Below are 27019 nucleotides of genomic sequence, written 5' to 3' on the forward strand. Positions count from 1 at the left end.
AGGGTCAGTACATGAAAGACCCAACAACCAATTATCTCAGTTTTTGGCTGTGGTGGATACCAGAGATATCACACACTGGGCCACTTCCCTAACCCTTCCATCATTCATTGCATCCAGTACATATGAATTTATTAAATTTGGATACTCCCCTTCATCCAAATGTCTCAGGGCGGTCCACAGCATAAAAACACAAGATAGAAACACAAAATACATAATAAAAACAATGTTTTTTCGTTGCCAGCCATCAGTAAGGTAGTGCCTCTTCCCTTCTACACAGTAAACTTCTAGAAAGAGCAGTGCATGAGTGTACAAGGGCTTGGGTTGCTGGATGTCTGGCTGGGCACAGATTGGCACAATTGTTGGATGGTGGCAGTGAACACCTTGCATGCTCTGCAGATGTCCTTGGATGCCTATTTGGTTGTCCATAGGCTTTGGTCCTGTGCTCTCTGCACACATAGGGCAGGGCTGGGTTGTCCCTGGAGTTATTTATTTGGTATTTTCCCCAGGTAGTTTAAGTACTTGTATCTTAAGGAAGCTTAAGCCAAGCAAAAGGCTGCTTTTATAAGAGAAATGTGCACTGCAGAACTTTCCATATTCCAAACAATACAGTAATGGTTCCTTAGTAACAAAGATATTACATAGGACTGTAAATAAGGTAGAATTTAGTCAGGTCTAATCAGCAACTATTCAGCTCCTAAGTAAAGGCAACATTAAAGCTTATTTAATCCTTAAATGTTCCTCTCCTGGTTCACCAGGGCAAAAAAGGTCCATTTAGGAACACACACACACACACACACACACACACACACCCCACACCCAGCTGCTTTATACATATATAGTATTGATCAAAACAAATAAGCACAACTGTTACCTGCACAAAGATAAATCTACTTGTATGCTAAATGAATTCAGCTTCTGCCACAGTTTGTCCACTGAATTTTTCTATCATTCCTCATAAAGCACAGTAGATTAATGATATGTTCAATGGCCCCAGACCTTCATTTTTAATGTGGCAGGTTAAGGCATGAACAGTTTCAACATCAATAAGCAAAATGCAAAATGAAGCAACTCAGTTATCACAATGTTAACTTTAAAATTGCAGTGAAGCAGAAGTTCCTAGAATTCTTAGATTAAAACTGATATGTACTATGCAATACAATAAAGTGGCCAAAATTGCAATCAGGTTGTTAACACAGTGTTTAGGGTGTAGGTTTATTATATATTATTATCATTAGCTAGAGGTGTATCCCGCCTTGCTGTCAAATGGTACTCAGGCCAGTCAACAATAATACCAATTAAAAAAATATACAATGAAATAGCAATAAAACAAATTGCTTTGCATTCAAGGCATTCCAGCTTCAATCTCTGGTATCTCTAGGTAGGCGATTGAGAGCAGTTGCTGGTAAGAGTAGACAAGGCTGAGCTAGATGGACTAATATAAGGCAGCATCTTATGTACCCTTTCCCAACACTGCTAAAATATTGCTGATGGCAGGGTGAGAGTGAGTGGCTTGCCTAAGGCCACCTGGCAGAGGAAACATTTGACCCAGGCATTTCTCGATCTTAAACTTTATGCTACAGCAGTTCTAAGCATCTGCCTCGAAGTATGACATCCACCTTGTTACATACATAAATAAAATTTATACACTGGAGAGTTGGCTTTGATCACTCTGTTTTTGGTGTTTCCCAGCTAGAAATACTCTTTGGTGTCCCATGCTAGCCCTTGCTTTAGACTAGATTTACTTGGAAGAGCTCTCTTGTTTTGGGTTATTCCCGAGAGAAAGCGAAGCTATTTTGGTCTTGCATGCTTGATCTCCTTACAGAGGAACTTGCCACTGGTGTAATTACAGTCTATAGCCTAACCAGATATCACACAGGTGTCAAATTCTGAAACTGCGTGTTCCTCAACCTGCTGAGTCATTGTTCTGGCACCGGGAATCTTTCCCCCTTCATTGACTGCTAATTATTCATGTACAGCATCATAAAGCATTGTGCCACTATTACTATACAGCTCAAGCTGGTTTATGCCATTTAACAACCAGCAAGGGATTCAGGAGTGAGAGAAGTCATTAGGATGGGATTTAAACACACACACACACACACACACACACACACACACACACAGAGGAAATATTTTCTTCCAAGCAAAATATGCTGAAATGTGTGTCTCTAAATTTATAACTGATATAAATCAAAGATGTGAGAAGCGTAAAGGTGTCATAACTTCATCGTAAGAGAAATTGCTTAGAAGCCTGCAGTTTGGAGCCTATGGGATGTTATGGAGAGTGACAAACCTAAAATTTAGTAACTAATAATGATATGTGGGGAATTATTATTTGTTACTATTGTATATATTTTTGTGTTTTTATATGTAAACTTCCCTGTGATCCTTGGATGAAGGCCAGTATAGAAATGGATGATGACCAGTATAGAAATCCAATAAATAATAAATAACTAAGATGGTCTGGGTTCAACAAGGAATGAAGGTAAGCAGATGGCTTTGGATTGCCATTATCTCTTACCTAACTTACCTAAAATGGGATTGATAACACCGTTATGGATTCCTGACACCCTCGGAGGAAGGATGGGATCCAAAATGTGGATGGATGCTTCTGCTGTGTGGAAGAAAAACTTCAAGCAGATTAGAAATAATTACGGTATGTAATGCTGGCATGTAAATTAAGTACTCAAACTGCAATCCCAAATGCACTTACCTAAGGGTAAGTGCCATTTAGAAAGTGAATAAGGATCCATAGGAGTAGACAACTGTGAATCACTTGTCTAATGCTGCCATGTCAATCACCATTTTTTAAAAATTCTTTTTTTTATGCATGACGCTCTCACACATATGTACCTTTCAAACATTTGTTTCTGACTGTTTCCAGTAACATGTTCAAGAGTGACACACCAGGCTGATTTGGGAACTAATTGACTGAAGTCCTAAGGGAAAATCATCATAATAAAATCCACCCTCACATCTGGAAACTAGGTCAGTTGATGCTCCTGTCAGATACTGAGTGAGACCAGTGTGTGTGTGTGTGTGTATGTGTGTCTTGGAGTCAAGAATTCATAGCCTGTATTTCCCATGAGGCAGAACAGTGGGGTCTTTCATGTTGGGATGTGAATAGATGCTAGGAAAGGATCTATTTATTAGATGTTATTATGGCTCAACTGTGAAGGGGGGAGCTTGGGAATTGGGAGACTGGGTGGGAACGTGTTTGGATGGAAACTTATATTTAATCCATGCCAGAGATAAAAATGGGGCTCCTATACCCCCCTCATTATAAGCCCCTAGATTTGTATCTGAACCTCAGAAGTATAGGTTTGCTAGTATCTCTAGCATTTAATAGAACAGTGAGTTAGAGCATTTCCCCCCCTTATTAGTATCTCAAAAAAAGACATAAAATTGGTAGTTGTCTCTAATAGATGGTCTGATTCCTTTCTGTAAAGGATACTTTTGTGGGCTGATCTTATATGAGTTTATTCAGAGGTTATGTCCCGTTTTGTTCAATGGTCCCTCCCCCGCCCTACACACAATGTCAGCGTGCACAGGATCATAGAATCATAGAGTTGGAAGAGACCACAAGGGCCATCGAGTCCAACCCCCTGCCAAGCAGGAAACACCATCAGAGCACTCCTGACATATGGTTGTCAAGCCTCTGCTTAAAGACCTCCAAAGAAGGAGACTACACCACACTCCTTGGCAGCAAATCCCACTGTCGAACAGCTCTTACTGTCAGGAAGTTCTTCCTAATGTTTAGGTGGAACCTTCTTTCTTGTAGTTTGGATCCATTGCTCTGTGTCCGCTTCTCTGGAGCAGCAGAAAACAACCTTTCTCCCTCCTCTATATGACATCCTTTTATATATTTGAACATGGCTATCATATCACCCCTTAACCTCCTCTTCTCCAGGCTAAACATGCCCAGCTCCCTTAGCCGTTCCTCATAAGGCATCGTTTCCAGGCCTTTGACCATTTTGGTTGCCCTCCTCTGGACACGTTCCAGTTTGTCAGTGTCCTTCTTGAACTGTGGTGCCCAGAACTGGACACAGTACTCCAGGTGAGGTCTGACCAGAGCAGAATACAGTGGCACTATTACTTCCCTTGATCTAGATGCTATACTCCTATTGATGCAGCCCAGAATTGCATTGGCTTTTTTAGCTGCCGCGTCACACTGTTGGCTCATGTCAAGTTTGTGGTCAACCAAGACTCCTAGATCCTTTTCACATGTACTGCTCTCAAGCCAGGTGTCCCCCATCTTGTATTTGTGCCTCTCATTTTTTTTGCCCAAGTGCAATACTTTACATTTCACCCAGTTAAAGTTCATCTTGTTTGTTTTGGCTCAGTTCTCTAATCTGTCAAGGTAGTTTTGAAGTGTGATCCTGTCCTCTGGGGTGTTAGCCACCCCCCCCCCCCCAGTTTGGTGTCATCTGCAAATTTGATCAGGATGCCCTTGAGTCCATCATCTAAGTTGTTGATAAAGATGTTGAATAAGACCGGGCCCAAGACAGAACCCTGTGGCACCCCACTAGTCACTCTTCTCCAGGAAGAAGAGGAACCATTGATGAGCACCCTTTGGGTTCGGTCAGTCAGCCAGTTACAAATCCACTGAGTGGTAGCATAGTCATAGTGTTGGTGAACTAGCCTCCTTCTCAGGGGTGTCCCCTGTCTCCTCCTTGGTGGAGACGGTGTTCTCTGTTCCTTCCAAGAAGAGCTCCAGCTCTCTAATTCTTTGGAGCGTAGCTACACGTTCCTCCAGTTGCTGGACTTTGTCTTCTAAGAGGGCAATCAACATACAATTGCTGCAGGTAAAGCTGCCTGCAACCTTTGGCAAGATGGCAAACATTGCGCAGGAACCGCAGGCGACTGCAGCTGTTCCCTCACCCTCCATCTTGAAAACGTGTCGTTGGGGGTGGCTACAGTGGTCCTCCATCTTAAAAAGCGTGAAGACAGGACAAATACCCCCCCCAAAACCTAGGTCTCCCCCAACAAACGTTTGAGACTAGCTCCCCTAAATCTAAAAGATGGATCAAACTGCGTGTGCCGCCAGGCGCGCGCCACTGCCCTGCAAGCTCTGATAAGCTCCTCCCACAGCTAATCACCTGACTCAACATAAACCCTGCCCCCTCTGACCTTTGCACAGGGAGAGCAGCTAATCAGCCACAAAGAAACACACACACAAGAAAACTCTTTTGCTCCTTCTTCAGCTGCTGCCCTGCAAGCTCAGCACTAGTTCCCATGTCTAGATTGGTTTGAAGATAATATGAGCTAAACATTCCCAGGCTGAGTGGCACTGATGCTGGGGGTTATTACATAAGTGCTTGACTACAAGCACATTTTGCATCTCATTCTACGTTACTGAGCCTCGTCAGGGCCAAGTCACATGATTGCCAGGCTCATGGTAATCACACCAAATTCCTGAATGTTTCAGCTCATTGTGTGTGGCTGAGCTGGCATATGCAAGGTTAAGCTTTTCATAACCCACTGCAAACTCCCCCCCACTTTTTAAAAAAAATGCTATTTGCTGTGTTGTGAAAGCTTAATCCTGTTCATGGCAGAGGCTGTGTTACATCGTGGGGCACCCATCCCATGACCTCAAACACACACTATTGATCTCTGGCCCTGCCCTGCTTCGAATGGGACCTGATCTGAAGCCTCCTTGCATTCTTTACGCCACTCGCAAATTCAGGACTTAGATGACCTTTACACAATAGCCATTTAGTTTACACTATCCATACTGGGATAGCATGGATCAGGAAGGAAATACAATCATTTTACGGGGTGGAGCAAAAGGAGTGACAAAGAATGCATGAGATTCTCTATAGGAATCCCGCCCACAACAACAGAAGGCTTATTGACAGTAGAGGTTTGGCAGGAATCATACCTGCCTTCTTTTAAACATGGCTTAGAAACATTGTCCTTTGAAATGTGAATTTACTTTTAACCAACCAGTATTTATTTTGCTGATGTGTTACTGATGTCTTCATTGTCTTAACTTGTATGGTTTATACTGCCTTCATATATATATATATAAAATGAAAGTGTGGTTTATAAATCTTGCATATAATAGGAATACAAGAGCGTCATCAGTCTGTTTTCATTGGCCTCTTTCCAATGTTGCAATGGCAGCGGCGGAGGGAGGTGGCTCTCAGTAAACAGTGTGACGATGTGGCAGCGAGTGGGGGTGGGAGAGAAGCAAGTGAGGGCAGGTTAAGACTGCATGGCAGTTTTAGTCCTCTGGTGACTGACAGGAGGGAAAAAGGAGGATTTGGAGAGGAGTCAGATAGAACTGTCTGGGAGTAAAGGAGGCATTTGGAGGACTGAGAGGGAATATGGGGGGGCAGAGGTAGGTGTGTGACAATTGTAGGCTGCTAGTGCTGGAGGAGGAAGAAATCTGGAGAGGTGGAGGAACTCAGGAGGAGGCAGGTGGAGGTGGTTGGGTTAAAGGGGCATTTGCAGTGCTACAAGAGCCAGTGTGGTATAGTGGTTAAGAGCGGTAGTCTCGTAATCTGGGGAACCGGGTTCGCTTCCCCGCTCCTCCACATGCAGCTGCTGGGTGACCTTGGGCCAGTCACACTTCTTTGAAGTCTCTCAGCCCCACTCACCTCACATAGTGTTTGTTGTGGGGGAGGAAGGGAAAGGAGAATGTTAGCCGCTTTGAGACTCCTTTGGGTAGTGATAAAGAGGGATATCAAGTCCAAACTCTTCTTCTTCTTCTTCTACAGAGGAGCAAGAAGAGGCATCAGAAGGAATGAAGGGGAATATGTGTCAGAGGCAGGTAGGTTCTGGAAAGGGTTGTGTCTTTGATAAATGGCTGAAGGAGGTTTAAAGGAAGAGCTGTAGAAGAGGAGGTGTGTGTGTGTGTGTGTGTGTGTGTGTGAGAGAGAGAGAGAGAGAGAGAGAGAGAGAGACCTTTGCAGTGAGATTTCATATTTAGGCTAACTGTGGCACCACCTCTGTGACCCTCTCTCCTCCATATGCTTCCCTGCTTCTATTTTGTAGTCATAGAGAGTGGAAAACGGAATGAGTCACTTCAATGCATGGAAGGGAAGGAGGATCACTTTTGACGTAATGCCAAAACGTTGCATATTCATACAGATCCCTATAGGCACATGCTCAATAATTCGTCACTCCTATAATCTCTAAAATCAGGGGAGATGCAGTGGGGGAATATTGCACATACTGATGGATTCATACAGGGCTGTTTTTAAATTGGCTTTTACTGTTGCAATTTCTTTGAGTCTGACTTGCGCAGGAAAACCGTGTCCTATGTTTTTCAAAGACACAGAGATTTGTGCCTTAGTTTATCGGTTGAGTGCAATCACTCCCCTAATTCTCTATGAACACATTCAAGGAGCACAACTGTTTCACATCACATATCATTGCTGGAAGCCTACCATTTAGACCTCTATAAACCAAACACGATGAATATAATGGGCATTCCCGCAGAGCCAAGGTAAAGTAGTTTATATATGTGTGCGCGCGTGTGACTGTTGAGAAACGCTCCAAAGAGATCATTGAAAAGGGCAGATGAATGCCTGGCATTCTCATTCAGTACACCTTTTCCCTGCTTCCAGAGGGCCGCTACCATTTTTTTCACCTAAAGAGCCTCCGATAATGGGGAAAAAACATATCTATCAATAGAGAAGCGCGTCTTTGAGCATGCAACACAACTACCAAAGATACAACTGAACTCCTCTGCAAAGTAAAGAGGTCATGTAAGTTAATTATGTCATTTCCTTTCCCATTTAATAAGAAATAAAGTTGCCATGGAGACTGACTAGATATAGAACCCCACTTTCATGACTAAAACAACTATGAGGAGAGAAGTAGGTGGAAGCACAATGCTTGTTTTGCACAATGCAACAAAATGAGAGAGCAACCTCTAGGACCTTTTTCAGAAGGCACAAAGGCTATACTCGGTGTTACTGTTTCCAGTCTGGAATGATAAATAGTGACATACTATGCAAGGCACATGTTTTAAGATGTGGGCAGATATCAGGGTTTCAGCTATTTCTCCATCAAAAAAAACCCCTCATCCAGCTAACCAGTTTATGTATTCCCACACCAGAAATATCTCTTGACTAGTGTTATGCTGAGATCTGTCCTCCAATTTCACAAAGCTTTCTTCCCTTGCAAAAGATGCTTCCATGTTTTTTTTATTCCTAATTCTCATGGCACATAGAATTGTAGAATTGGAAGGGACCCGAGGGTCATCTAGTCCACCCCCTGCAATGCAGGAATCTCAACTACATCATCCATGACAGATGGCCACACAGTCACTGTTTGAAACCCTCCAAGGAAGGAGAGTCCATGTGCCGAACGGCAATATCTTCAGTTACAACATTTGTTGGTGTTTATTTATGGACCATCTGCTTTGAGTGCTTCAGCATCTCCTATATTGTCAGAGGAAATTATTGTATCCTTACAGAAAGTCAAACCCATAACTGTTGTTTATAAATGCTTAATGGACCTTTGAGGAACCTAGAGAGTTGTTGAATAGGGAATTAGAAGTATTACACAGCCTAAACAAAATTTGCCTTAGAATCTTTATCTTTAGGATTGAAATTGGGACTGATCCAGCAGAAATTAATATCATGGGTATAGTGGACTCCACAAGATCTGTATAGAAAGGCACTGTCCATTGCAGATAGATTCTGGACATTAGGGCTGCCATAAGTCCGGGACGTGGGTGGTGCTGTGGTCTAAACCACTGAGCGTCTTGGGCCTGCCGATCAGAAGGTCAGAGGTTCAAATCCCCACTATGGGTTGAGCTCCCATTGCTCTGCCCCAGTTCCTGCCAATCTAGCAGTTCAAAAGCATATCAGTGCAAGAAGATAAATAGCGGGAAGCTAAATGTCATTTAAACTACAGAGCCTAGGGCTTGCCGATCAAAAGGTTGGCGGTTCGAATCCCCGTAAATAGGTACCGCTCCAGCGGGAAGGTAAACGGCGTTTCCATGCGCTACTCTGGTTCACCAGAAGTGGCTTAGTCATGCTGGCCACATGACCCAGAAGCTGTACGCTGGCTCCCTCAGCCAGTAAAGCTAGATGAGCACCGCAACCCCAGGGTCGTCCGCGACTGGATCAAGCGGTCAGGTGTCCCTTTACCTTTTAAATGTCATTTTCGTGCGCTCTGGCTCTTGTCATGGTCCTCCGTGAACCAGAAGCAGTTTAGACATGCTAGCCACATGACCCAGAAAGCTGTCTGTGGACAAACGCTTCGTCTGAAAGCAAGATGAGCGCCACAACCCCATAGTTGCCGTTGACTGGACTTAACCATCAAGGGATCCTTTACCTTTTTACCTTTTACCTTATGTGCAGTCAATTGAAAAACTTTTGGGGTGTCCTGGTTTTTACCTGGCAGGTGTAATGCTGGAGCTACATGTTGAGGGCTAGTCCAGTGATAAACTGCATTCTTTTTGGTCTGAAGTGGCTGTCCTTAAGAAATTTTCATTGGTGAAATCCTCGATATTTGCAGACCCTCATGATCTTTTAAACTATGTTCCCACTGTATGGGGTTTAATGGCAGGATAAAAAAGTGGATTTTGCAAGCCCTTATGGCCGCTAAGAGACTTATACTTTGAGCCTGGAATGATAAACACCTGTCACACAATGGCCTGAGGAACTCAACGCCTTGGATACATTTGAACATATTTCTTACAGAAATCCACTTTGTGTTGGTTTCTATTGGGACACCTGGAGGGTTTTTATTAACCTTTATGTTTAACCCAAGATGGATGCACTGATTGTTATTGCACCCTTAATGCGAGCCAATGGTGGTGTTATTATTATTATTTCTTTTTCTTCCATTCATTCTCTTTCCTGTTCATTTTTAATCCCTTTCCCCCTTTGTCTTTCCCCTTTGTTAAATTTGCAAATAAAAAAATTAATAGAAATAAAAAAACCAAAAAAGAAAGAAAACGCAGAGGATTTGGGCGTATGTGCACACTAGAGTAGAGCTCATTTAACTGCAGGCCTTTGACAATAAAGTAATTGAAATTATTTTAATTCTTATCATTCGTGTCATAGAGGGAGTCAAATGTGCTTTTTTCATTAAAATACATGAATGATTAAATGGACTAATCCATGCATTTTAAAATAAAATTAGTTATTGGTCTGCCAGCGATCTTTGCAAAAAGTTAATAAGAGTGCCAACATTCAATGAGATTAAGATGCAGATTATATTTCTGTTGGTGTAGGGAAAAGATCTAACACCCACTCAGAAGACCCACTGGTTAAATGGAGCTTATTCCCAAACAACTATGCATATGCATAGCAAGGGTAGCCAATGTGGTGCCCTCCATATATTATGAAATTCAATTCCAATCATCCCTAGGTTTCATGGACTGGCTGGGTACAAAGGAGGCACCAGGTGGGGAACCCCCAAGGGAACCCTGGGGGGAAGAACGCTCAGACCCAGGGGATTGGTGGTGGGATGATGATGAGTGGTCAGTGGGAGGAGAGAGAGCAGACTGGGAGGATGAGGTGTCAGAAGCTGAAGAGGTAACAGGGTTTAGTGAGCAGGGAGAGGCTGTGGCAGAGAGCAGTCCAGAGGCAGAGGAAAAGTGGAGGCTGGAGAGGAGTGGGGCCAAGAGGCAGAGATCAGGCAGGCTGCTGAAGAAGCCAGGGAGTCTCACCCTCCTGCTGTGACCAGCTCCCCTCCCCTTTGGTCTCCCAGAACACAAAGAGGAATGAAGAGGGCAGAGCAAAGAGAGAGAAAACGAAGGAGCCTCAGGTCGCTTGGGAAGGACCTGAGGGAGAAGGAATATAGTTGTGGGAAGGTGGGAACCTTCAGTCCTCGCAATTGCCTCATTGGGACAAGATGTACTGGCAAGAGTTACTGGGCTCCTTAGGCCTGAGCTGCTTCGTTTCATGGAATAAAGAGTTAACTTCGCTGATGCCTTGTGAGTTTTATTACTGACCTGACCCTGGCACGCGACTCTAATGCTAGGGCTGATGGGAATCTTACTTAGCAGCAGTGCTTTTTTCTGGGGGGGGGATGCAGGGGTATGCATACCCCTAAACATTTTGTGAATCTAATGGGAGAAGACACCTTTTTTTAAAAAAAAAAGTTTCTTCTTTAGCACGGTGAACCATCAGTTCCATTGCTACACTTGATGGCGGCCTCATTTCCTGTCACGTTGTTTCCTGAGTCTCAGAAGGAAACGAGCATTTAATGTGTGAAGTAGGAGTTGGAATCTAGCACAGTGATTGGTCAGTTTCATTGTTACCACCTCCAATGGCAGTTTTATTCCCTTTCCCAGTGATTTTCTTGAGTCAAAATGAGAGTACCCCTAAGTATTTGTTTAGAAAAAAAAGCACGGGTCAGCAGTATCTGGAGTATGTAACATTGACTGCCTCTGGTGTACAAGATCATATCCTAAATCTAGAGGCCATCATCATATATTTTAAGACCAGTCTAAGTCTTCCCATGCTCCTAGAGCTGGAGCCAGACACAATAAAGAGTTGGCAGCTGACTCAGCATAACCTTGAGGTTTGCAGGATGCCAAAAAACAAAAACTGCAAAAAGAAAACCCTGAAGGGGCAGAAAAGAACCCAAACTCTTCTATAATAATAAATGAATCACATGGAATGTTTGTGTGTGTGTGTGTGTGTGTGTGTGTGTGTGAGAGAGAGAGAGAGAGAGAGAGAGATTGCCAACTGGGAGTGTGGAGCAGAGTGGGATGGTTGGAACAGGAGGACATGCACACAGAGGGTTGGATCCAGAATGAATCATGTTTAGAGTAGACACATTGAAATAAAAGAGTTAAGCCTTAAGTTAGAACGTAGGAAGAAACTGCTGGATCAGGCCAATAGCTCATCTACTTTAGCATCTTTTTCTCAAAGTGGCCGGCCAAACGCCTGAGAGAAACCTGCATGCAGGTTTCAAGCACAAAATCACTCTCCCCTCCTGTGAACTGGTATTCAGAAGCATTGCTTCCTTCAACTGTGGAAGTAAAGCATAGTCTAGTATCCATCAATAGCCCTCTCTTCCATTCATTCATTCATATATTGTATTGTATTGTATTGTAAAGGTAAAGGTAAAGGTAAAGGGACCCCTGACTATTAGGTCCAGTCGCGGATGACTCTGGGGTTGCAGCGCTCATCTCACTTTATTGGCTGAGGGAGCCGGTCATGTGGCCAGCATGACTAAGCCACTTCTGGCGAACGAGAGCAGCGCATGGAAACACTGTTTACCTTCCCACCAGAGCGGTACCTATTTATCTATTTGCACTTTGACATGCTTTTGAACTGCTAGGTTGGCAGGAGCAGGACCGAGCAATGGGAGTTCACCCCGTCGCAGGGATTTGAACCGCTGACCTTCTGATCGGCAAGCCCTAGGCTCTGTGGTTTAGACCACAGCACCACCTGCGTCCCTTATTGTATTGTATTGCAGCGTATTAATACATATACATACACATATGTATAAATAGATAGATACACACATGCACACCAGTCTGCATCATCCTAGGGGGAAACAATATTTGATAACAGGAATTTAGGGGCATTAATTAAGCTGATTTAAATCCAGCTGGCTGAATCTGTTTCGAATGTCATTATATTTGCTTTAAATTAGAAAAAAAGACAAGATATGCTTCCACTGTACACCCTCGTTTCCATTGATAAGAGAGAGACTTTTTATTTTCTGCAGCTTTTCCCTTTTCTGTTTCTGAAAGCACATGATCATCCAGCTTTGCCCTCCTATTGATAACATTCTGAAGTGGCTGCAATTCTAAGCAGCACACCTGCCGATGCTATGTTTGCTTTTAACTGAAGTCCTGTTAGTCTGCCAGAGATAACATGAACAATTATGGATGCACAAATGGATTCTTGGGAAAGCTGAAGCTGGGACCGTGCATCGGTTAAAACAACCAAATTAGGTGACCTTGAACAAAGCATTTAGAGGGGAGGTTTCAAAGAGATGCCTTTGAGTGCTTGGTGTGTCTCTCTGTGTGTAAATAATTTGGCAGGGCAGCTTAAAATGCTCAGAAAACAAGGTTACTCTTCAAAGCATATCTTGGCCATCTGTCTTTTCTTTCTTTCTTTTTTAAATTGGATCTGTTTTTGGGTTGCTAAATCCATCTGGATACTCAGGCTTTAGTGGACTTTGGAGGCACTGAAATTCAGAGCTGGCTCCTTTCCAAACAGTCTAGGTCTGTTTCTGCTTGTCTGTTTCTCCTGCTGCTACTCTCCTATGCTTTTCAAGGTCATTTCGTCAGTTCTCCCTTCTAGCACCTGCAAACTGTGGACACAGTGCAAAAAACTCATCAGCAGGTGTAAAACAATGGAAATATTCTTAGCATTAACTAGAAGGTGTAGCTGACTGGGACACTCATTCTTAGTTGTTCCACGAAAAACAACTTTGGACTCAGCTATGATGATCTGAATGAGAGAATAGATGTTCTCACCCACCCTGAAACTTCCAAAATCCGACATTTGAACAATCAGCTTTCCAAAGAATCATTCAAAACCTGCCAGTCAAATAGCAGATCTTCACTTTTATTCAGATTTCCGCTTTGAAAGTGTGCCAGGACCAGCAGCTTCCTCTATTGTGTAACGAAAAGAGCTAAATCCCTTTGAGTTAAATGAGACTTGGAAAGGGGTCAGTTCAGTGAACAGGATGCTGGGTGGTCCAGTTACAGAAACCATCATGTTCACAGCACGACACAAAACTTCACTGACTGCTGCAGGGAGCATATGTGAATAGCTGCCATAATGTAATGTGGGCTCATTTCGCAAGGGCAAGCTGGCGATTTTCACAAGCTGCTTTTTCTTAACCTCTCCGCTTCATTGTGAAGAAACGGAACGTTACTTAGCTACAGATCTCAAATGACAACCACATTATTTGGCTAATAGAGATATTTTCCCATGGACAAAACTTAACCGTGATCCTATACTTGCTGGGCAAGAAAGGATCTTTTCTAAAATCCCCTTATTATGGAAAAGTGTCATCTTAGAATAAAAAGAAACGCTGCTGTAGCTATATCCTTTTGTTGCTACAATATCCTCGGTGTAAGATGCAAACATTAAGTTAACACACTTCCACACATAACAGCTGCAGGCAACTGGCCTCACGTCCTCTGTCTCTGCCCCACAGCTGTAATGGAGAATAGAGATCTTAATAGCTCTGCAGCCAATCATGGAACACAACCAGAAGCATCAGCCATGAAGCTCTGAGTTTGGCCATCAAGGCATAGGCTATGGAGCTATGGCCCCACTGATGTCCCTCGTACTTAAAATTAAAATATCAGCAGAAATTTGGTGACAGCCAACGCTCACAGCTAAATGGGAGTAGGATGATTGCTAGCACTTGAAGGCTACAGTGTTTCCAACCTTCCTCCATATATCGGCCTTTTGAAAAGCACCTTGATGAGATGAGCTATAAATAAATTAAACAAACAAACAAACAAACAAACGGAAATCATACTGGTTCAAATGCACCAGCAGGACCACAGATATAGCATGTTCTAAAGGCAAGATGTTAGGCAATATTAGGCATTAGCACCAGACAGACAGCCTCACATTTTATGGCACATTTATCCTGGAAGCTCTCCAGCCAGTTCCTCTTCTTCAGGAGCAGAGGAAAGGGGAGCTCCGTGCTTGTGAAGTGAGTGCTCCACCTTATAACGCTAGCTTCTGTCTGTGTTCATCGCCATATTTCTCAAGGTAGACCTCTGGGTAAACTTATGTCCCAGGATTCCATAAGGAAGGAATGGGCTTTAAATATGGTGTTTGTGTTCATCAACTGCCTCGTCTTCCCGGGCAAAAATAAGTCCAGGCCCTTCTTGGACACTTTTGAGTTTTGTGAGCCTGGTGTGCACACAGTAACATGCTTCCTGGGTGGGATGTGTGGCAGGTGGGATGAGGACACACACACACACACACACACACACGAAGAACCTGCTGGATCAGGCCAACTCCCATCTCGTCCAGCACCCTGTTCTCACAGTGGCCACTCAGATGCTTGTGAGAAACCAGCAAGCAGAATTTGACCACAAGAAAATTCTCCTCTGGCTTTTCCAGCAGCTGGTATTCAGAAGTACTGTTGCCTCCAACTGGAGGCAGAGCATAGTCATCATGTCTACTAGTTCTCTCCTCCATGAAATTATCCAATCCTCTTTTAAAGCCATCTAGGTTGGTGGCCATTACTGCTTCCTGTGGGAGCAAGTGCCATAAATTTAACTATGTGCTGCATGAAGAAGTCTTTTGTTTTATCTGTCCTGAATCTTCAACTTCCAGCTTCGCCGGAGAGAGCAGCAGCAGCAGCAGCAGCACGACTGGGGAGAGGAGGACTTTGGTCTACTAATCTCTTCCCACTGCTCTCAACCAAAGGCTGCTGATACAATCTCCCTGATGAGGCCTACCAATCTCAAGGAAGTGAAACTTTTTAGACTGTTTTCGTTGTTGCCTCATTTGCGTTTTCAGACCCAGAGACCTCCCCCTAAATAAATTCACACTTGATTCAAATTTTAGTTTTGGCAGAATTTAGGCCACAACTTTATTGATTACAGAAAGTGAGTGGTTGCATAGGCACTGGTTCAACTAGCTCCCTGCACTTGCAGGTAGCACTGACCCAGGGTTCCAGCATAGGTCAGCCAAGGGTGAACATCTGGATGGGCAAAAAGTTGGGAGCAGACTATGTCCGCCACCCAAATGTCCCCCTGGACTCAGGCATGGGCACAACACCCTCCCAGGGGTTGACCAAACCATTTGAGTCCCTGGATTCCTTTAACGGAATACCCTTCACATAGGGAAGGTGAGACTGCTCCCCCTTCCCTATCACCTGAACCAGAGCCTATCCGCAACCTTACAAGTTGTGAAGATTTGCTACGTTTTGTGAACCTGGTGTGCACACAGTAACATGCTTCCTGGGTGGGATGTGCAGCAGGTGGGATGAGGACACACACACACACACACACACACAAAGAACCTGCTGGATCAGGCCAACGTCCCATCTCGTCCAGCACCCTGTTCTCACAGTGGCCACTCAGATGCTTGTGAGAAACCAGCAAGCAGAATTTGACCACAAGAAAACTCTCCTCTGGCTTTTCCAGCAGCTGGTATTCAGCTGCTGAATACCCAAATGGCAACAGCCAATCAGCCAAGTGGGGGAAATTCCTGCCATGCCCCTGTCCCAATGACAGATGACACACGACGGCATAGCAAGGTCAAAGCACAATTCCCTAAAAATAGGGAGAGGTGGGCGGGTGTTCCAAATGCACGAGCTGAAAGAGGAAGCTCTGGGTCACATGCATGGGTATAAATAGGTCCCTCGATCCATTTGAACTGTGCCACATTGGCCAGATTGAACCCAACATTGAGGGACCTACCAATAGGGTGTTGTGGCTGACCAATCTTACCCACCCACAACACAGGGGATTGGTCTCCAGGTCTCACCGCAACACGTGCCCTCTTTCAGGGAGGACACGATTTTACGATGTAAACTGCTCAGAGAAACTTTGTGTTGTGCATAAATATTCCAAATAGATCAATGACGCATTCAGTAAAAGAACTTTTAAAGTGACTGTCTCCAACCCATGCTTTCAAAAAAGGAATGTCTAACCTGAAAAGGGGCATTGTTTTTTATTAAACACACTGATTTCCTTTTGCCTTTTTCATGAACTGCTGAGGACCTCATTCATCTTTATATTCCAGGCAGTTTCTTGTGGGTGTAACATTATTATTATTATTATTTTAAATTACTTTGCCTTCAAGGAGACTTGCCAATTCCATGGGACATCTATCAGCATGTGGGTGGAGTTTCAAACAGACAGATGCCTGTGGGAGGATACTCTAGAATACATAGCGATAGAAAGAGACAAACAGGTCATTTTCTTGCTAATGTTGAATGATCTCCTCGCTCAGTCATTTTTGACTGGCAATTCCGCACTCCCTCATGCAAAATTGACAAGCAGACGGCACAGTGGGAGTTGCATTATCGTTTTCTGGATTTTATTTCCTTTGCTCTTATTTAATTCATAAATAACATATTCCCTCTTGCTCAAATGAAGTCTCCATATTTAAAAATTCCTGAATAGTTTAGGATCCCTATGCTGTGTCACACTGAACATCATTCTGGAGAAGGCCATCCTAATTTTTCAGAAAGGCCAAGTATCTTTATAGAAAAGGGAACTCTGGGAACTCTGGGAAGGTCTGTAGCTCAGGGATAGAGCATCTGCTTTGCATGCAGAAGGTCCCAGGTTCAATCCCCAGCATCTCCAGGTAGGGCTGGGGAAGATTCTCTGCCTGAAGCCCTGAAGAGATGTTTCCTTCAGTACTGAGCCAGAAGGACCAATGGACCAACTTATTATAAGGCAGCTTCCTATGTTCCTTATAGCAGTTCAATATCTGCGTCCATCAGCAGGTACAGGCAGGGATTCTACCACAAACTACTCTACAGGTGGGTGAGTGGCAGGCTAAAAACTAAATCCTGCGCATTCCTATGGCTGGGTGTAGTAGAGCTGAAATTCAGCATGGGCTAAATTTTCCCCACAGCCAGTCCCCATGGCCACATTCCCCATGCACATCTTGGTGTGCATGGTAACATCTAAGAAGGGCTATTGGGAAGACAATACTAGGCCAGTGTGGTGAAGCAGTTAGAGCGTCGAATTAGGACCTGAGAGACCAGGGTTCAAATCCCCACTTGGCCATGAAGCTCAGTGCGTAACCTTGGAGAGGTCACTGCCTCTCAGCCTCACCTACCTCACAGGCTTGTTGTGGGGATTAAATGAGGATGGGGAGAAAGAACCATGTATACCTCCTAGAGCACCTTGGAGGAAAACTTGGGCTATAAATGCAATAAATGAATAGTTTCATCTTGTATAAGGCCGCTTCCTTTCTTCCACAGCCACCTGCCCATAAGAAGAGCTCTGCTGGATCTAGCCCTTATCTAGACCTGCATCCTGTTTCCCATAGTGACCAACCTACAGGAAGCCCACATGCAGGTCACTAGCAAAAAAGCCCTCTGCTGCTGTTTCCTCCTGGCAACTGGTATTCAGTGCCATGCTACGTGTAGTGACGGACTTTGGACTTTGACATTTCAGTGGTGCCCTGTGTGATGCCTAAATTCCGTGCCCCCTCACTTGTCACTTTCCGTTGTTAGTCATTGTTGCAGCACCCCTTGTGGCACCCTCTCGGCTCAGTGCCCGGTACAGACAAGCCAGTCCCCTAAATCTGTCTCTACTACGTATGATACTGGAGGAAATGTATAGTCATAAACCTAGTGACCTTTGATAGCCTTATCTTTTCAGGTTTTCCAGCCAGTACAAAGATATTACAGTGCCTTCACAGTTTGTCTTTCAGTGCTTCCAGTTTTGCCATTTATTGAACTTGCTGCCTTTGCCTTGCATGCTGGTGCTCCAGCTGTCTCCTTGCATGGGTGAATAAAGTGCCACCTCCATATCCTTCCCTATGAGAAAGTGTGTACATCGACATTTTCTCAAAATCATGAAACAGAAGCTCAAATGCTGGTGTATTGAGCAATCATATTATTTATTATTGCTTTCTGATTTCTAAAACCTTCAGCTGACTACGAGAGCATGGATTGCAGCTGCTAAGGGAGATGCTGAAGAGCCAATTCACACATATTTTGATAACCTTATGAGTAATACAGTAAAACCTCTGGTGATGAAATCAGGAGGGTTAGGAATACAGGTATAAACCTGGCTTGCATGAAATGGAGATGATTGTGTAATGACTCACTAACCTGCTGCCAGCTGAGGGAATTATTTTGTGCCTCATTCTCATGTGTTGTGCTTTTTTTGCTTTTTAAGATCTGCAGTGAGTGAACCATTGCAATATAGTCTCAATAACAGGTCTTAATTAAAGACCAGGATAAGCCCCAGGACCCAGAGACACAGCCAAGAAACCTACTTTTAGTGTTGAGACTTAGTCCTGAAATATGTGGAACACATATTATTATCCGTGGAGTTCCTCTGCTATATGTAGAGTGCATTTAGGAACACAGGAAGCTGCCTCATATCAAGTCAGATAATCAATCCATCTCTCTCGGTACACCATCTGATAGTAGTTTTCCGGGTTTTCAGGCAGCTCTACCTGTAAATGTCATCTGGGACCTTCAACATGCAAAACAGCTGTTCTGCCACTGAGCTGTGGACCTTGGGTTTTACACAGCACTGCTGTTCTGGTTGTGCAACAGACTTATTTATTAAATTTGTATACTGCCCTTCATTTGTAAATCTCAGGGCAGTTCACAACATAAAACTACAATATAACAAAACACAAAATACATAATAAAAATAAGAACTAAAGCAAAGCAATAATACCCCCTCCCACAACACATTTAAAGGAGCTTTGGATGTCAAAGGCCTGGATGAAGAGGAACATTTTTTGCCTGGTGCCTAATGGTGTATAATGAAGGTGTGAGCTGAACCTCCCTGGGGAGAGTGTTCCACAAATGGGGAGCCACTGCAGAAAAGGCCCTTCTTGTGTTGCCATCCTCCAGACCTCTTGTGGAGGAGTCACACGAAGAAGGGAATCAGAGGATGATCTCAGGCTCCGGGTAGGTTCATATGAAGAGAGGTGGTCCTTGCAGCATTGCGGTCCTGAGCCATTTGAATTAGGCCCAGAAACTAAATAGCAGTCAGTGCCGTCAGGCCAGGATCCATGTAATATGCTCAAACTGTCTTGCCCCTAGCTGAAGTTTCTGAACCATTTTCAGAGGCAGCCCTATGTATAATGTGTTGCAATAATCTAACCTATAGGTTACCAGAGTATAGACAACAGTAGTTAGGCTTGCCCTGTCCAGATAGGGGTGCAGCTTGGACACCAACTGAAGCTGATGGAAGGCACTGTGACCCACTGAGACCATCTGAGCATCAAGTGACAATGGAGGATCGAGGAGTATTCCCAAGCTATGTACCTACTCCTTCACAGGGAGTGTAACCCCACCAAGAGCAGCAACCTCCCATCCAGCCATGCCCACTAATAATGCCTCAGTATTATCTGGATTGGGCTTCAGTTTACTGGCTCTCATCCAGTCCATTACTGAGTCAAGACAACAGTCCAGCACATCCATTGCCTCACCTGCAGATGTAGCCCACATCCAGCGCTCCATTGGACTGCTTTACATACATTTATGCACAAGATACCTTTCATTTGATGTCTGTACTGGGCTGAGTAAAATCCATTGCAGCAGACCAGATTCTTTCTATCCTCAATAAGATTTGGGATCAGGCCAGTTATGAACATTCATAACATTCAGTATCATCATGGTCATAAATTCACTGAACATGTTCAGCATGGGATTTTGAAATGCTGACAACTCAGTCTTACCTAAGCTAATTTTCCACATGAATATCCAAACTTCACAGGAGGGCTATTCTACAAGAGCTTGTGACATTTTATTTCCTGGTATATCAAAGAAGTGCCTTTTTAATCATGGAAAAATTATTCCCCCCATTCTTTGGCATATTATTCTTTCCTTCTAGAAGATGGACTTTTGTTTTCAGTTGGGATAACAAGGTCAACAGTAAGTTGTAGATTGCATGCCGAAGACTACAGTATCCATCATCCAACATCTTCCTTGTTCTCTTGGACTGATTCACACAAGACCATACACTGCTTGATTATGTATGAAAAATGAACCAATTCTAGTTAGCGATCCCCCTCATCCAATTAAATTGCGCAGGGAAGCATTGTCGGGTCACCCTTCTTGGCATCACCCTTTCTGTCATGTCCTTGTCACTCCATCTGCACACCTCTCACATGTTGCAAGGGTTACTTACGATCTTCTAAATCAAATTGGCCGTTATAGGTTTTACAATCATGAAAATGTTGTGAAATGTTTTCTTTTTTCATTGGTTATCATCCCCTTGATCACTTTGCCTGACCTTACAGAGTCTACTGTCTGGAATACAAGCATGAGTCAAACAGTTGTCACTCACACACAGCCAATGAGGTGAAGTGGTTGGAATTGGGTGGGTGTGGGTGCGATCAGGACTTGTGGCCCTCCAGAAGTTGTTGGGGTCTCATCATTCCTGTCTGTCAGGCTTTGGGGAATCGGCTCCTCCCCGCCCCCGGTAGCAGTAGATAAGAAGATCAAATGAAAGGAACATCTTATCAGTTAGAACCTTTAATAATCACAGTGCGAGAACAAAGAACACATCTCTTAGAAATGGCAGTGCTCCCAATTAAGGGACACTTCCCCCTCCGTTCCTGTTAATCTACGTCATGTAATCTGAACTCATACCCTCTGTGCTTTCTGTTCTGACACTTTCTGAGCTCTCTGTGACTTTGGAGAAGTGGGGTGAATGCTATCCCGCGACTGTGAATCTGTTAACTCTCTCTCTTCTAGAGTTTCTTCCGCTAGCTGTCCCCCATCCAGTATTTCCCAGCTTCTGCCTTCTGAACTATGCCCCTCTGCAAACCACTGTTCCAAATCTATTCTGTCCTCCTCCTCCTAGGAAGATTCAGGATCAGGGGGAGGGGGTGGCTCTCACCATTCTTCCTCAGTGCAGCCCTCCTCAGCACGGTCCCTGACACTGACTATTGGCCAAGCTGGCTGTTGGAAGTACAGGTTCCCCACCTGTAAATGATGATAAATGATGAAGGCAGGTACCAAAAGACACAAAACATGGGTGTCATTATTAGATAATTTGGATCAACCTGATAATAATATCCTGCAAATGTTTGAGGATTACAACCTTTTCAGACATAAATGGAGTAAATATGTACACACGTAAAGACTTTTGAATACTTTATGCTGCCATTCTTCATACTAACTTGCCTATATTCTTAGGAAAATTGCCAAGAGGAGGAGGCAGATCTGGGGATTAATTTTCTCTCTCCCTTGCACATGTAACATTAAACAAATATGCAAACAAGAATTAAATGAAATCTTTTCCCTTCTGCTAACAAACTGGAACTGTTTAAGGCACTGTAATCACATTTTAAAACCTACTGGCTCTGGAAGGCCTATGTTCTCAGGACCACAGCGATTAAAACTTTCACACTATTTATTGATTGTTGTTGGTATTGTTATTTTGCTGAAACAATGAAAACCCTCAGTTTTCACGATTTCCAATTCTTGTTACTTATTTCTACCCACCACTGAACCGAATGAAGATTCCATTCAGAGCTCCCAAATATGGTGGCAATTATAGCCAGCAGATTTGAGAAGAATAAATATTACACTTGGCTTACAAAAGGATAAGAGCTGGACTTCCTCATTCTTGAATAAAATGATCTGAAGGCAGCAAAAGAGCCACTGACATGGCTGACACCTGTTCACACCCAGGATTGTGTTGTGAGCTCCATCCCAATTCCAGGCATTCATGGGGAGCAGTGGAAAGAAAGAGAACTGCTGGTGGGGGGCGAAGAAATGTTATGAATGAAGGCTCCACCCCGAGCTTTCCATGTATGCAGATTTTTATGTGGCAGCTCCAAAGTGAAGTCTATAATTTTAAAAACAAACACCTGAGCTATGACAAATGTTTATTTAAACTGCAATTTAATAGATGAAATGTTATAGCGTTTGTACAGTGTTTTTATATGTTGCCATATAACAGATGTCAACAAGCATACAAATTGTGATTGTGGGCAAGAGCTGTTAACGTATCCCAGGTATATTGTAGGGCAGGTGAATCTTCAATAATGTGTTAGGGATCTTGGGCAGAAATAATATACTTGTTTGTTTGTTTGTTTGTTTGTTTGTTTGTTTAATGTACAGGCTGCCTTTCTGGGCAAAGCCCTCTCGAGGATGGCTTATATGAACATAAAACTACAATATACCTTCTCAACAAAGCTGAGGTCAAATATAGGTTCCAATCCAGCCCATTCACATAAAACTGAAAAGTATTTTGAAACAGGCAGTAATATAACCATACAATAGTGAGAAATTCAGTCCAGCATAGCTCAGTCAGTAGAGCAGGAGATGCTTTATCTCAGGGTTGTGGGTTTGAGCCCCAAGTTAGGCAAAATATTCCTACTTTGCAGGGGGTTGGACTAGATGACCCTTGTGATCCCTTCCAACTCTATAATTCTGTGTTTCTGTCTTTGCATCTTGGATAAGAGCAACTTGACACAAATGGGGTTTCAAGACCCATTAAAAGCCAGAATGGGTGGTGCCAGCTACAGATTCATTGGGGGGCAATTTCACAAAGATGGGCCACTACTGAGAACATCCTGTTCCTGCCCGTCTGAAACGTCTGAAGGCTGGGGCTGAAACTCATGTCAGAGTCTAGACCAGGGCTAGTCAACCTTTTTATACCTACCGCCCACTAAAGCATCTTTCCTGATGGTAACATTTCCTTACCGCCCACCAGTGCTCGATGGAAGGAAGATTCAGCTTGTGCCATAGAACCCTCTACTGTACAACTAGAATCCTGAAACACCCACTAGTGGGTGGTAGGGACCAGGCTGACAACCCCTGGTCTAGACAGTTTCACACATGCACAACTTCTCATGCTCCCAGTGGTGTGCTGTTGCTCCACCTGACCTTCAGCTAGTTGTGTTGTTGTTTACGGGGAGGTAGATAAGAAGGGGGAAATTTGGCATGGTGCGAATGCATCAGCAGGAGTGCTGGGTTGGCTCTGCTTGTGCATCAGTCCCCCCAAACTTGCTGCTACCTCCTCTCGACCTACCAGTAAGCAGCAATGACACAACTGACTGGAGGACTGAGGAGTGGCAGAACCCCACCCCACTGCTCACCACTCAGTGCCAGATTTACATATAAGCTAAACATGCCATAGCTTAGGGCCCCACTCTCTTGGGGACCCCCAAAAAATTTAAAGGAAAAAAAACTGGATGTATATTTCCAAAATATAATATAAAAAAACAAATAAAATAAAACCTACATGCAGCAACTGTGTTTTGTGTTGTGTAGGCTCCTATATGTACATAATGGGCCCTGCCTGCTAGCCTGCTCCCTAAAATATCACTGGTTTGCTCATTTCTATATATAGGGTGCCTACATTCTGCATGGACTGGTTGCACGGCAACATGTAGTATGCAGCTGCAGACTGCAGTGCAGCACAGTTGAATGTAGGTCAAGTTGTTGTACCTGTTATCTAATATTAAAGAGTGCTTATAGACTAATAACATATTTTGTTATGTGCAAATTGCTTTAGATACCTATTAGGTCCATAAATTAGGTTGGTGGTTCAAATCCCCACGACAGGGTGAGCTCCCGTTGCTCTGTCCCTGCTCCTGCCAACCTAGCAGTTCGAAAACACGCCAAAAAGTGCAAGTAGATAAATAGGTACCGCTCTGGCAGGAAGGTAAACGGCATTTCCTGCTCTGGTTTCGCCAAAAGCAGCTTAGTCCTGCTGGCCACATGACCTGGAAAAACTGTCTGCGGACAAACGCCGGCTCCCTCGGCCAGTAAAGCGAGATGAGCGCCGCAACCTCAGAGTCGTTTGCGACTGGACTTAACTGTCAGGAGTCCCTTTAGCTTTACCTTTAGGTCCATAAATTACCAAATAGCATATATTCAACACAGAAAACAGCAACAATTTGTTGTTGACAAAGGACAGCTACCTTCAGTAGCTTAGGGCCTCATCAAACCTAAATCCGGCCCTGCCACCACTGCCTGCTGCACAACTTCCAGCTTCCCAGGATCATCACTCTGCAGTGCAAAAGACACACAGAAGCAGCTGGTTCAAACAACGCAGTAAGCTCACACGATACCTCACAAACATGCAGGCTGCCAGGCAGCAGCTTGCAGCAACCTTGATCTTCCCCCCTCTTTAATGCTTTGTTGTGCTGCGCAAAGGTTTAACTTGGTATGTTATCCAAACCAGGACATGTGGTTAAGCACTTCCGTCACTAAATATAAGCTGTAGCCAAGAACATACCCTGATCCTTATAATCCGGAATGGGGAAGTTCGACAGGCAAAATATGCTTCTACTATCTGAATAAGGTGAGGCTGTGAAGGTGCTGAACCCGTGCCTAGGGATAGTAATGGGCAGGATGGAGGTTAATAAACTAAAAGTGAATCCTGACAAGATAGAGATGCTGTTGGTGGGTGATTCTCAAGCCTGGGGCTCGGGGGAATGGCCTGTTCTCAGTGGAGTCATGCTCCTCCTGAAGCTCAAGGGAGGTCTTAGATCCTGCTCTGTCACTTGATGCCAAGGTCTCCTCTGAGGGGGTGTGGACTGTCTACTTCCAGCTGGTTCTGCAGCTATACCTGTTCCTGGTTCAATATAGCCTTGCTATATTGCAATCACATTGCAATCACACATTGCAATGGACACTACATAGGACTACCCTCGAAGATCTGGAGACCCCAACTAGTACAGAATGTGGCCCCTGGAGTTTTGACTGGTGCACCTTTGCAAAGTCATAAAACAATCCTGAAGGAGCTATGCTGCCTTTACATAAGTTGCCTGACCCAATTCAAGGAGCTGCTGTTAAAATATGGGACCCAGATATTTTCAGGAGTGGTTCTCAGTCTGTCAGCAGGTCTGGGTCCTAAAATCAGCAGGACTGGGATTTGTTGCAACCCCACAGGCTACTGTCATGATACGGGGCCTTCTCTGCAGTGGCACCCTGCTTATGGAATTCTCTCTTCTTGGAGGTACAACTGGACTCTTGAGGGAAATTGATTATTTTGTCAAGGTTCAAGATAATGAAGATCTCTGCTGTTGTCTTTAGTTGTCTTATGTAGTGTTTTGTATATGTATATTGTAACATTGTGATTTTAATGTATAACAGGTAAACGAGCAAATCTTGATCTTAGCTAGTAAAGGATGATTTAAAAATGGAACCAATAAATTGCAACAAATAAAATATAGGAGGTTGGTACTAAAGCAGCCCTATATCCAAAACATGGTAATATAGAATATGTTCCAGTGGGGTCTGTTATTTAAATGTCTGTCCCACATGAATCTATGGCTAGAAATGGAGCAAAGTCACATAGCTTTTAGGATGAATATAACCTATAAAACCCAAGATATTGAGTGAATAAATCCTGGATCTTTGGTGGCAGAAATTGTTTTCATACTTTCTGTTCTCAGTAGAACCATAAAAGAAAGAAATGTAAGACAAATTGCTTTGGGATTTCTCCTTTGTTAACGTCACTCCCTATAATAGCAAAGTGGATATTATGCATGCAGACTGTATGTCTCCAGGTGAGGGCAGGAGGAGGTGCCGCAAAAAAAATCCTAGGTGCACTAGAAGAACAGAGGAACTCCTGCCTCTGAAAACCTTAACCTGCCAGATATGTGGATGGTTTGTGCACATTGCCTTGGAGGGTCTGCAATGCATTGTGAAAGCTTTTGGCTATAGACAATACAGTGGTACCTCGGGTTACATACGCTTCAGGTTACAGACTCAGCTAACCCAGAAATAGTACCTTGGGTTAAGAACTTTGCTTCAGGATGAGAGCAGAAATCGTGCTCCGGCGGCACAGCGGCAGCGAGAGGCCCCATTAGCTAAAGTGGTGCTTCATGTTAAGAACAGTTTCAGGTTAAGAACAGACCTCCAGAATGAATTAAGTACTTAACCCGAGGTACCACTGTAAATTGAATTGATTGATTGAATAGAAATGCATCAGGACTTTGGTGGGGTGGGTGTGCCCGCCCGCCCCCAGTTCTCTTGCCATGCTTTCCCCCCTCCCGCCACGGCACACAGATGGATGAATCAGTCTATTTCTAGTCTGTGTCACCTTTGCGATTGTTCACCCATAAGTCACCTCATCTCATCTCTGCACCAGCCTGTGAATTATCTTTAAAAGAAAAACCCACACAAAACTCACGTTTAAATACTTTAAGAAATATGGGTTTGAGTATTATTTTCAACATATTTTTTCCTCTCAAAACATGTATTTTTAAACATGTGTTGTTTCAAAATGAAAAGGCAAACACATCATTTGTTGTGATTAAACTGTTGGAAGTGTTGTGATTGTTGGGTAAGTGTGAAATCCAGTGGGTTGTTCTGCTTTCTGACCGTCTCACTTGTTCAAGAAGTAAGCAGCAGGTCAATTCATTTTGTCATTGCAAAGGACAGAATCCCCCCCCCCCCATCACCCCCAACATGACTTTTTCTTGCATGGCCCAAG

At 43.8% G+C, this 27019-nt stretch overlaps 1 long non-coding RNA gene across 1 annotated transcript; it reads left to right on the plus strand.

Annotated features, from left to right (window-relative positions):
• Window positions 1–6716: 6716 nt before the first annotated feature.
• Window positions 6717–15280, plus strand: LOC310704961. Its single transcript, XR_014525123.1, has 3 exons — window positions 6717–6775; window positions 7575–7715; window positions 15240–15280. It is a non-coding gene; the product is annotated as an uncharacterized lncRNA (long non-coding RNA).
• Window positions 15281–27019: the final 11739 nt, after the last annotated feature.

The sequence above is a fragment of the Podarcis liolepis genome (genome assembly GCF_965112155.1).
Source record: "Podarcis liolepis genome assembly, chromosome: 4".
Lineage (NCBI taxonomy): Eukaryota > Metazoa > Chordata > Lepidosauria > Squamata > Lacertidae > Podarcis > Podarcis liolepis.